Genomic DNA, 14,252 nt, shown 5'->3' with positions numbered 1-14,252 from the left:
TATATATATTTATATATATATATATATATATATATATATATAATCATACACAGACATATGTATTCTTTTATTGTTTTTATTCTTTTGCCTGTTTTAGTATATGGACTGCGGTTGTGCTGGAGCACCGCCTTCAAGTGTTTAGTCGATGAAATGAACCTCAGTACTTATGCTTATCAGATTTTTGCCGAACTGCTAAGTTATAGGAACGTAAACAAACCAACACCCGTAGTAAATCTATAATAAACAACACGAACACAATGGGCGCCCACACAAAAACGCACAGAAATACATAATGTACGCGCGCGCACATACTCACACGCACACATACACAAACATATACACACGTACACACACACGCACACACACACACACATACATATACACACCTACTCACACAGACACATGAGATGCTCCAAATGCACAGGTCTAAAGCAGTAAACGGAATTTGAAGAGAGTGTGGATGACTGATTCAGCCGTATTTTTCTAATAGACTGTTCTTGAGGAGAAAAATCTCATTAAAAATGTGCCTTGACCTTCGAACATGTCCAATTTCGTTGAGGGCAACGACGGCGAAATTGTCTTGGATAACAACAAATAAGAACAGGAAGTGACACGAGTTGACACGACAAGAGAGTAACTGAAGTAAAAAAGATGAAAAATTCGGATGGGCCCGAATTGAGGTGACACGAATTTAGAAGATTGCGAAGAATGGCGGCCATTGTTGTAGTGGTAGAAGAAGGAAAGTGAGAAAACACAGCTTGTCCCTAGGAAATAGATTGGAGTATTTCGAGGAAGAAATTTTGCTAATTATTGGAGCGAACTCTTTTGGATCCAGGCTAGGATATTTGTGTGTGCGACAGCAGCAGCACCGATACAAATGTAAAAAGCAGTATTCCATCGTGGGCATTCTTACTTCAACTTTGGACAACAGCAGTTCAAGGATCAGAGATTCGAACTCTGTCGCCAGCCAGTAAAAACTTTGTTTCCATATCCAATAATGATCGATCTTATCAGCCCAGTCGACGCAGTCGTTAAGTACCATAGAAAACGCAAGCGCTGACAGCGCAGTAAAACTTACGAAAGTCAAGGAATTTTAGCATTTGTTTCCTTGTGTGTCTGCTACCAGAGAAGGACCAAAGCTACGGTCTTATTTACAATTTAATGCTCGTCGCCACAAAATAATTACGATGGTGAAAATGAATAAATCAATAGAAGCGAGAAGAAAAATATAATTTACCTGTTGACAGAGCAGGGAATCTGTGATATTTTTGATAAATTTACTTTTCACTCATCCAAATAACTGAAAGTAATAACAATGTAAAATTTAGGTATATACATATGTAAATAATGTAAATAAATGAATATATACAAAACCTATAGATAAATATACATACATATATATACATATATGTATGTTCATATATATATATATATATATATATATATATATATATATATATATATATATATATATATGTATATATATATATATATATATGTATGTATGTATATATGTAGAGAGAGAGAGAAAGAGAGAGAGGGTGTTAGTTAATTAACTCGTAAGTATGTTAGTAATTTACTTAATTACTTAGTTAATTAATAAATTAGGTAGGAAACAAAAGAAATTAAATCTAAGAATACAAATTATTGACTACATTTGCAAAAAACAAGTTAAGAAAATTCTTTAAATAAACCAATTTATGTGTCTTAAGCGGAGGATGGTCTTAAAGCTTCGGGTATCGTCCCCGTTTGAACTTATTTTACCAATTTTAATGAAATACTTAGCGAGTTATTTGCTTAGTTAATTAGAAAAGAAGTCAATAATTAAGATGTAAACAAGAAAATTAGATATTATATAGGCAGACGACTTCTTGATGGCAATGTAGGAGAAAAAAGAAGGATAAGTTTGAGCTAAAATGGTTAAGCTATTACACAGAGGATGTAAAAGCTCGACATTGAAGAAAGGAAAAACAAAAAGAAAACCGAATAAGAAAAATGGCGCACAAAACAGAGAAAAATAAGAAAACAGAAAGAGACAAACTTATAGACAGGTAGGCAGACAGGCAGAGCAAATAAGAATTGGCATCTAGGCAGTTAAAGTAGAATCGTGTATAGAACAATACAAGAGATATTCATTGAAAACAAGCAATTCATTGGCGAAAACAAGTTGATTGATTCTGACAAAACCACCTCGACCCACTTCACACCGGAACCTAAATTGGCTGTGAAATATTGGTCTCTTTATTAAAACCTAAAGGAAATAGAATTCATTCGGACAGTTTCTTAGGGACTTAATTAAAATTATCTGCCAAACATCTCTGAACACTAGCAGCGAAAATAACAGAACGCCATTTTTTTTAATACAGCAATCGTACATCAAAGTCATAGAAAATGTAAATGGAATTGTATTTTTGTTTTTCATACTTTCTTTTTTTCGAAAAGCTAATAGATATCCGAGGTTTTCTACCGGAGCTCTTGAACAGTCTTTAAATACATGAAAGCAGAAAACATTACACAAATTCACATGCCTACATAGATACATATAATACATACACACACAGACACACACATATATACAAACACACGCACATATATATCTGTACATATATATATATATATATATATATATATATATGTATATATATATGTATCTATATACATATATATATACACATGCATATATATGTGTGTCAGTATATATTTTTAAACACACACACACACACACACACACACACACACACACACACACGAGCATAAAATAAACCTATCCGTTTGGGCAGCTGATGACGGGAGTGCACATATGTTATACCCGTTTGTGAGTGACTTATTTATTTCTTACTCTCTTTTATTCTGCGGTGTCCATTCTTGTAAAGTGCGAAGTGTCTGTGGCTTTATAGCTGGTGGAAATCGCTCACTTTGGTATTCTTTGGTTTTCTCCATAAGTAATCTATTTAGGCTTGGATAATGCTTAGATATTGGCGTCTGGTTTTTGGGAGGTTCTGTGACATATATTCACAAGTAAACGAAGTGGATTCTCCGTCAGTTTCGGCGATGAATCTTCAGTATGTTGAACTAATCGAACAACCTGTTCGTTGAACTATCATGTATGTTGCTGAATATTCCGCAGACCTTACGTGTACCACTGAACGAGTTCCCAGGCAGAATCAACTGTGATACGATGTGTGACGTTCGTATTACAGGTAGAATCCATCTGAAATAGTTTCTAGTCCACCTAGTTTCACTGGCTAGGTTTGACTTGATCCGAAGACACCACGCTCTGATATTGACCTCGAGACCTCTAGATTACAAAGTGAAATTCTTAACCATTCAGTTATTTAGCAGCCACATTTATATACAGTTGTATATGCTTCCGTACATTTACACACACACACACACACACAACCACATGTATAAATGTATAGTTTGAAAATTGTACAAAAGCACACACAAAAAAGACAGAGATAGGTGCTGGAAGGACAAACGGGGTGCATTAGTTTGACGCTCAGGAAAAATGGAAGAGTGCTTGACGTTTCGAGCTTAGCCTCTTCTACAGAGAGGAATGAAGAAAGAAAATAGAGAGGAAAAGGGAGAGAGAGAGAGAGAAAAAGAAATAAAAGACAGAGAGAGAACATCCATTTCTATGCATGTGTTCATTAATACACATATTTATGTATGCTCATATATACACATCGTCAAATTCGGTAGGAATAAAACTATATTCATAGCACACCCACAAACATACAGATACACAAACATTTACACTCACACACACTTTACAAACATACAGATACACACGCGTTTACACTCACACATACACACCAGCATACATATGCATACATATACTTCCATATGCAGAAACACACATACATAAAGGCAAATCCGATGTATAATATAATTTCGTTGCGAAACGTAATTCGGAGAAAGAAGGTAATTTTCAAGTCAAACTTTGTCTAATAAAATATTTATGTGACACACAGCTGACAAACCATAAAATACAGACAAATATATTTGAAAAAAAAAATATTATTAATTTCAAATAATGAACGTTATTTGTTTTTCTGTTAAAGAAATATCATTAGTCAGTATGATACATAAAATATTTTTGTGGTAGATGGGGATTGCGGGGAGAGATGATTCACAATAGAATCAATAATGGTGGTGGTAGAGATGCGAAATAAGTAATTTTCTGCTTTTGGTGTTGGGGAGTAAAGTGAAATAACAGCGAACTCAGCATGAGTTAAGTCCTCTTGAAAATGCCTTGCTGAATGTTTGCTGTCAATTAGTTACGGGAGAAGGGCTGCATGGATAAGATAACACTTTAAAGCAGTGTTTCACAACCATTTTTTGTCTACGGGCCCCATTGATTCCTGTTTTACTCAACTAGAGCCTCATCAACATTGGAGGATAAAAAATTATATTGTTATTGAATATTTTTAGGAATTGTATAAGAAAAATATGCTAAAATACTTTGTGTCTCATAGAAATATAAGGATTCTGTTGCACAATAAAATTTTGACAGCAAAATCTTATATGGATCCCCAAGGGCCATGTGGACCCCCGGTTGAGAACCACTGCTTTAAAGGGTTTCGAACACCAATGGAAGAAGGGGAGGAAGGTCTTCTCGTACTGGAAACCTAAACTGAATACTTTCAATGGAATGGTCCAAGGTCCAGTGGATAGTATGAAACTTGGTGATGGTTTAACTTTACCATCGAACCAAGCCATGGTAGACTTTGAAATTAGAACGCAAAGGAACGGCAACAAATACCAGACAGCAATAGTAATTGGTGCTGTAATGAATTCATGTGTTCATTTGTTCTGCTCTGCTACCTTATTCATCGATAAGAGTATGAAAAGATGAAAGGAATATTTGATCTCTTCTGGATTTGAACTCAGGGGGAAAAACCTAGAATAACTGCCGCAAAGTGTTTCCTTCTGCAATATAAAGACTTCGTAAGAGTCTTTAAATCACAAGTTATTAAACTAGAAAAGCTACGATTCGCTGACGAGATGTAAAATTGAAATATGCTCGGAGTTGTACTCTACATTATTTTCTTCTCTCTCTCTCTCTCTCTCTCTCTGATACGCACGCATATTCATTATTGTTTGTCTTGCTGAGTCGAATATATTTCTCCGAGCAAGTCTTAACCGAACGAAATATGACTGTTACTTTCAATCATTGACTTTAAAGACCAGACCAATTTCCAGGCTGTATTGACTCCATTCTGTTACAAATATTTCAGTCAAATGGAAGGCAGCGGGCTGGCAGAAACGTTAGCACGCCGGGCGAAATGGTTAGCGGTATTTCGTCTTTCCTTACGTTCCGATTTCAAATTCCGCCGACGTTTACTTTGCATTTTATCCTTTCGGGGTCGATAAATTAAATACCTGTTGCGTACTGGAGTCGATCTAATCGAGTGGCCCCCCCCCAAAAAAAAAATTCGGGCCTTGTGCCTCGAGTAGAAAAGAATATTTCAGTCAAATGATGTTACTGGAGTTAAACACCTTGGTTTCATATTTTAAATAACCTTTATGAAGAGGCGTTCTCAACAAACATCTTGCTTACTCAGAGTTGATAAAAGTTGTTCATCTGACTATATTACATATAGTCAGATGAACAACCACAGTAACTGCGTAGTAGGCGAGTTGTATATCTAGGTTCAAATCCACACCATAACCTCGCGTGGTAACTACTTCAATGGACTAGAGAATTGAATAATTATAAGAATATATCGTTAGTCGGAGTACAAGAGTAGAGCGACTTGTTTCAACCAACAGCGCCATAGAATCCTAATTAACGGGACACGGCAGGTAGGGAAATGAACGTTTTAAACCTGACATCTGTACATCAGTAACAGAGGTCTATGTTTCAATAATAAACATCATAAAATTAATAATGAAAGAACTTAATTAATCTAACACTCCACTATTGGAAATGAGGACCATTCACGTCAGGACGGTAGGATGTTCGGGGTATCAGAAAACCGGTCTGGGTGGCTTTTACGTGCAATTCAGAATCTCGTTGCTTTATTATCCAGTCTTAACAAAAGGAGAGAGGGTCACATTTGATCCTTATCATGTATTTGTTGTTGCCGCCGTTGTTGCCGTTGTTGTTGTCGTACAGTGTTATCGTTGTGTAATTCTCTCTGGCTTGATCTAACAGGTATTTCACAACGAGGCTGGAGTTGTCAGTTTTGTTGTCATTGTATAGCCCATGGTCAGACCTGACCCCGAAGACCTATGCCAACAAGGTCGTTTAATACTAGTTTCTATGGTTTTAATGGACGACCGCCATGGACAGTGAAACTGGCGACTTTAATGCCTTTCTGAAACGTCTAGAAGGAGTCCATTTGGTTCGGAGATTTGCCTGGCGGTTCGCATCTCAGCCTCACTCGATGGCGTTTCTGATGTGAAGGCAACAACGCTACCTTCACTAAATTTCACGTGAGCACGAGCCTGTAGGTGTGTGGCTTAGGGGTGGTGTGGGTCTCCTATAGATCGGATAGTAATTAGCAGAGTCGGGAGGAATTACCACTTTTCAGAAGGAAACGTTGTAGATCTCTCTCTCTCTCTCTCTCTCTCTCTCTCTCTCTCTCACTGTATCCATCCATCCGTCTGTCCATTCATCCATCTATCTACCTATTTATCTATCTATCTATCTAAGCAGAGAGAGAAACAGAGAGAGAGAGAGAGAGAGAGAGAGAGAGAGAGAGAGAGAGAGAGAGAGAGAGAGAGAGAGAGAGAGAGAGAGAGAGAGAGAGAGAGAGAGAAGTGTTTCAAAATGAGGTAGATGGAAGATTTCAAAGAGATTAGAAGTTATCTGTGGGGTGGTAAAGGATTGTGACATCCAAAATATTTAATTTTTTTCCCTGTGAAAAATAAACCAATATTTGATGAGGTTGTTTTGATATGTCAATGTGACACTCGTTTTCCTCTGCTCTCTTTTTCTCTCACATACACCCCCACCACCACACATTCTGTCTGTCTGTCTGTCTGTCTCTTTTTCACTCTCTACTAAAATCTATTGGGTTGATAACTTGTGATCACTTCCAGGCAGGCAATTAACGCTGTTTATTGCACTTGTGCGTGATATGCATAAATATGCTGAAGCCTCTCTCTTGCAATGCTTGAAGTTTAAAGAAACGAAAATATAACTTTCTATCGTCAGTTAATCATTTATTCCACAGATTAAATGTTATAAATATAACTTTAAACTGCCATTTCTTGCTGTTGTTGTTATTGCTGTGTTTGATCAAACTCGCATATGAAACACGTTTCAGTAGAAACCATTCCGTATTTTTGTTTTTAATAGAATGCACTGCCTAATGTGTCCTGCTTTACTTAAGACCGTAGTATTTCAGGGACATTTGACCGTTATTTCTAGCTAGTCTTGTGACCATATCGGACTCTCTGGTTGGATCGTGTAACTTTCAACCACCAAAACGAATACAATGATGCCATCTACTTTCAGATTTAACTTTTGGGAATCTAAATATGTTTAATTTTCTCGAAGAAGTCATGGAATATGTCTGCAAGCAGTGACTAAAGGTTTTAGTGTTTTCTAGGTGATAGAAATATATTGCCATTATTTTATGTACCGAGAATGCTAAGTTGTGAAATCAATAAAGTATAAGATAGAATTCGTCGTGTATTTAACGACATTCTGAGTATAAATTCCGACGAGTTTAACATCCATCCATTTTGGGTCGATTAATAAAGTACCAGTGCTGTGCTGGAGTCAATCTCTTCCGCTGTATCCATTTTCTGTTCTACCAGAATTTGTGTTCTCGTGTTAATTTTAGAGATCATTTTTCAATGAAGCAAGGAATTCGATCGTAGAATATGTTGAACTATACGGAGAAAATGCCGTACCATATTTGATAATTCCACAAAGTCGTTTACCATGAAGTCAGTCTTCAGTCCACCATTGTTAATGGCCAAATGGTTTCCTTTATAGAGAGACTGACCCATCGAAATCACGCGACGGTGGTAGTGGGAAGTTTGTTTTATTTTTGCCATATTAAAATACATTGAAATAGAGAATGCAGAATTTTCAAACAGATTCTAGCTATGTGGTTCCGTCTCGACGCACCGGTGCTCCACCAATTTTTGAAAATATAATTTAAGGCTGTGACATTTCCATATTAACGCTTCACTGTCTTAAAAAACGTGTTATGCATATTTTTTTTTACAAAATTATTATTAACAAAACAACGTAGCCTATAGAATTTTATTTATTTTTTCAAATTTTTAAAAGTATTTTTTCTTAACTTTGCAGCTGAAGTTTGCCAATGATTTTTATATTTAATCTGCAATGTTTCCACAAAAATAAATAAATAAATGACAGCTAATACTCTTTATTTCCACCCTCCAATGTTAAAAAATATTGTACCATTGCTCAACTGGGGTCAATTCTTGTCCTCTTGTTCTCTGGAAAAAAAAAAATCAGTTGTGATCAGATCTAGTGTTTGACTGGTAGATTCCGCCAGGTTTAAAGATGCCTCAAGCACACCGTGTGGCACCGAGGTACACCCTACGATTCTATCAGGAGTTGAGAGTCGAAAGTGAGTACGAATAATCTGGGGGGGGGGGAATGGGAATGGGGTTGTGAATACTGATGCTGTTAATGTCGTTGTTTAAGCCCAAGTCAGCCCTGATCGGACAAACCCATATTAAAAGCCGTCCTAGACTTACCCAACCCTTTAAAAACTGAATCAGCTAATGTGTCTTTTCATCGGGGAGGGGGGGTAGGATGTGTGATATGAGGGACATTCAACTTCTATTGCTAGCAGTTCGAATAATCACGTAGAGTGCACTTGCTCCCCTATTGACCAGCGGATGTGTTTGTGTATGGATGTTGTCTTATGTGCCTGTGTGTTTTTGTATATGTGTGAGTATGTATATGGGTGTACTTTCGATCGCCTGGGTGTAAGCGTGTACATGGGTATATATGTATGTGTTTGTGTCCTCATATATATATATATATATATATATATATATATATATGTGTGTGTGTGTGTGTGTGTGTGTGTCTGTGTATTTGATTCAGTGTCGGCGCCTATATTTATGTGTATTTGTGTCTTCGGGTATCAGTGTATGCAGGTCTATACACACAATTCTATAGACTTAACTATCAGTTCCATTTCAAAAGTATATCAAAAACCAAACCAAACTCTCCTTCTTTCTGCAAGTGTTTATATCTACACCAACCCCATATCACCCCGCCCTCTGTTCCCTTTCTATTCCTCTTTGTCGATCAATCAGCCTCCATGTCGGTTACGCCCTCCCCCCCGCTCTCTCGTTCTTTCTTTATTTTCTTTATCCTCTCTCTCTCCACCCTCGCAGTGTCTGTATCAATAAATACCACAACACCAAACTCCATGTTAAATGTCAACAATTGACCACCACCACCACCACCACCACCAACAACAACAACAACAACAACAACAACATACTGAAAACTTGGTTTTGTGAATTTCGACTTAATGTTTTATTGGTTTTCTGCTTTGTGTTGTTGTTGTCGTTGTTATTGACCAACAATAAACCCAGAAGCAGAAGTATTATTATTATTATTACTATTATTATTATTATTATTATCATTATTATTATTATTATTACTATTATTATTATTATTATTATTATCATTATTATTATTATTATTATTATTATTATTATTATTATTATTATTATTATTATTATTATTTTTATTATTGTTGTTGTTGTTGTTATTTATTATTATTATTATTTTTATTATTGTTGTTGTTATTATTATTATTATTATTATTATTATTAGTAGTAGTAGTAGTAGTAGTTGTAGTAGTAGCAGTAGTAGTAACTGAAATAGTGGTAGTAGTGAATCGTCATGTCAACCCGTATCGGTTAATATAGAAATGCATTATTTTTATTATTTTTCTTATTACAACTACTCATAGTAGTAGCAGTAGCAGTAGCAGCAATAGTAGTAGTAGTAGTAGTAGTAGTAGTAGAAGCAGTAGTAATTGTTGTCGTAATGTTATTGGTAACAGCAGTTGTTGTTGCCGTCGCCATTTTTGCTTTTGTCGACGCCATCATCGTTATTGTTGTTGACTCCATTAAACCTCTTCCCTATTATCTTCTATTGTGCAACGCTCGTCTCTGTGCTTCACACATTACATACATACACGCATACATTCATACATGTAAATATATATATATATATATATATATATATATATATATATATATATATAAGTGCATGTATGTAGTATGTGTGTGTGTATATATATATTCTTTACAACAATGAACATTGAAATGGCGGCTTATGTCATTTTTTTTTCAGCTTCTCTGTGCTCTCGGTGTATGTGTTTCTCTGCGCTAATATGTGAGCGTATGTATGTATATATATATATATCTGTGTGTATATATCTGGTGTGTATATGTTTGTGTTTTGTTTAGATTTCCAATAAACAGCTAATCACGTCCATATTTACATACCGACTCTTCTACACAAAAGACAATTCATATTAGCTTTTTTTCTCACCTCATCTCTATGCATTTATCTAGTTTTTTTTCTTGTCTTCTTCACTCCCATTCACTTCCTCTCTTTCACTCCACTCAGCTCCATCTTTCTCTCCCCTCTCTCCCCTCTCTCTCTGTTTCCCACCAGCTCTCCCTCTCTTACTTATTCTGTTCTCTACTCGTACTTGCTCCTCCTACTCTCTATTTCTATCACTCTTTCTCCTCTCTGTTATAGTGACTTTTAGAATGACAGCAACCATAAAGCAGCAGTAGCAGTATTACCAGCAGTCATGGTACTACTACTAATACTACTACTACTACTACTACTACTACTACTACTACTGATAATAATAATAATAATAATAATAACGATAATAATAATAGTTTCAAAGTTTTGCACAAGGCCAGCAAGTTCTGGGGTAAGTAGATTACATCGACCCCCCCAATGCTCAACTGGTACTTATTTTATCGACCTGAGAAGACGAAACGCACAGTCGATCTGAGTAGAATTCTACTACTACTACTACTACTACTACTACTACTACTACTACTACTACTACTACTACTACTACAGAATTTTGAGATGCAGCACAGAACTTTGTCAGTGATCAGGTCGCGGTCTCAAAGCGACGAAAATATTTTGACAAATTAAATTTAAATGTTGAAGTGAATCTAACAGTTTTTGTGTGTTATTTTAAATGGCTTATAAACACCTTCCACGCTGCAATTGTTTTCGTTCCAGCACACGATCTCAGACCAGGTCACTTGCTATGCAAGTACATCTCCGTATATATATATATATATATATATATATATATATATATATATATATATATATATATATATATATATATATGCATATATGTATAGAAACGTATATGTACGTATATTTATGTATATGCTTACACGTATATATATATATATGTATATATACCCGTATACATACATTATACATACACACAGTGAGATCGTGGGTTCGATTCCCAGACTGGGCGTTGCGTTGTGTTCTTGAGCAAAGCACTTCATATCACGTTGCTCCGCGATCATTTCGTCATCTGACATGTGACACCCACTTGCACCTGCACAGGTAATGTCAATTTGATGGAGGGAGTGAGCTTATGTCTACACAAACAATTGATCACCATAGACAAATCATTTGTGTGGTTGTTCGGCAAGAAATTGCCGAAAATTCAAACGTCCTCTAACGACGGGAGAGTCCATGATATATATATATATATATATATATATGCACATACACACTACACACACGTATAAGTATGTTTATAATTTCGTAAATGTCGAATGTAGTGAACAACAAGCTAGTTAATATATTTGTGGAGAAAAGGTGAAGAAATCAATATTTTAATTATTTTGGACGAGTGCTGCATACATACACGCACGCACACACACACACACGTAAATATACATAATATATATATATATATAATGTGTATGTGCGTGTATATATATATATATATATATATATATTTATGTGTGTATGTATCTTTCATAAAAATGTTTCTTGTACTCACGCTTATACACACACACTCATTCACATACATACACACATACGTCATACGTGTATTGGCTGAATGAGTAGAACATGAAATCTTTTATGTAGCATTGATCATAAAAGTTCTGGTGATGCATTGAGACATTACGTAAGCTGATCTACGAAAGATTCACCAAAGAAGAACTAGGTTATGTCTTCAATACACTTCCAACTGTAATTCTTCAAATACCAATAAGTATATTCAACTGGTGGCGCGTTGCAGTCGTTTTGTCTTTTGGCGATATCGTGTTGTATTAGAGACATCATGTTATATCGTGTGGGAATACGAATATGGTGAGAGGATGGTGTGATATCATGCTTTATTGATATACATTATTATTATTATCTGTAATGGTTGTTTTGTATGTTTTTATTTTCATGTATTATTTGAAGTCTCTTGATAGAGAATTGGATTGTTTAGGATTCGTAGTTAGTCTTTGTTTCTTAGCTTTGTATCTCACCCTTCCTATGCATCCATCCATCCATCCATGCATACACACAAACACATACATGCATACATACATACATTCATATATAGACACAAACATATATACATACATACACACACGCATACACTCATATATATATATATATATATATATATATATACATGCATGAATACATACATACATGCATGCATACATACATACATGCATGCATGCATACATACATACATACATACATACATACATGCATACATACATATATACATACATAGATACACGCATGCAAACATACACACATACGCATATACACATATATCCACAGAAATATATGCATACATATATGCTTCCACACTTACGCATGCTTATATACGTACATTCACACACATACACAGCACCACATATGTACATATATATATATATATACATCTATATTTGTATAGGTATGTTTATACACAGACACACGCACACACACACACACACATTTACATACTTATATTTATGTGCATATGTGTGTATTCAAATAGGTATTATACGTAGATATACATACACGACGATGCACACAGCAGCTGCTTATGTCTATATATATATATATATATATATGTGTGTATATATATATATATACACGCATATATAAACCATTGCGAAGAGAGACTGTTGAAAGATTGGTATGTCCAAAAGTTTACACAATTCAAAAGCTTCTCTTGCTCGTCTGATATATCACACACAGGTCTGCTGACTGTCATGCCACCTATTGTCTGCTGCGATGCAAACGACAAACTACAGATGTTGCATGTCTGTGCTATTAATATGTGCGTGTGTATGTATGTATGTATGTATGTATGTATGTATGTATGTATCTATCTATCTATCTATCTATCTTTATCTATCTACATCACTTGTTAGAAATAGCAACTAATTCCTCCTAAAATCACCTCATACTTTCGTTTGAAAAGGATACATAAGATAGTGCATTTTTGGAGACCCTTCTAAAAAGACTAGATTGTCATGATTAGAGTGTCTTTGATAATAGGTAGGATCAACCTCGAATAGTGGTTCTCAAACTTTTTAATACCCAAAACCTAGATTTGTTTTTAGTGGACTACACCACAAGATGTAAAACGCAAGTCGATTAATGAAAAAAATATATTTATAGAGAGAAGACCGTTGAGGGCTGCCGGAAGTGTTTGAGTGCTCCGAGGGGCCACAGTTGAGAACTGCTGGTCAACACTGACCAATGACTACACAACAATAGCAACGTCACAACGACCATGTTCACTCACTCTCCAGACCGAATCTAGACTTTACAAAATTTGTTATAATTAGCTCAAAACTGATTAAGTAATTAGTATTATTAATTAGTGTTGTCGCAGACATAAGCTAATTAGTATTCAGATGAAATTAATTTCAAAGAACCGAAGCAAATATTTCGCAGAGAGGAATATATTTAATATTTATAACCTAAGAAACTAATTCAATTATATAGTTTACCGTACACATAAGTCATGTGACAGGAAGTTCACCAGTAGAAGAGTGACGTAGCATGTCTGGAAAAAATTATACTGAGCCATTGAAAGGAAAAACACATTGAATAACATTGTTTTAGATGCACTGTTTGCTTGTATTGGCGAACCGCTCAGTCACACAAATAGAGACGAACCGGAAAGAAGATACCGCACCAGTTAGTCACATATGCATGCATATATGTGCTCCGACCGTATATATATATATATATATATATATATATATATATATATATA

The 14,252-nt window shown here is 35.4% G+C and overlaps 1 protein-coding gene across 3 annotated transcripts in view; it reads right to left on the bottom strand.

Moving 5' to 3' along the window:
- The window catches only part of LOC106884476 (dopamine receptor 1), a 193,222-nt gene that overhangs the window by 98,890 nt on the left and 80,080 nt on the right, over window positions 1-14,252 (bottom strand). For all 3 annotated transcript variants that reach the window (XM_014935878.2, XM_014935880.2, XM_014935879.2), the window contains one exon: window positions 1,238-1,300. The gene's annotated coding sequence lies outside the window, so the exon portion shown is untranslated. The remainder of the gene's footprint in view (window positions 1-1,237; window positions 1,301-14,252) is intronic.

Source organism: Octopus bimaculoides, chromosome 12 (assembly GCF_001194135.2).
Source record: "Octopus bimaculoides isolate UCB-OBI-ISO-001 chromosome 12, ASM119413v2, whole genome shotgun sequence".
Taxonomy (NCBI): Eukaryota; Metazoa; Mollusca; class Cephalopoda; order Octopoda; family Octopodidae; genus Octopus; species Octopus bimaculoides.
This window is presented reverse-complemented; position numbering and strand designations above follow the sequence as displayed.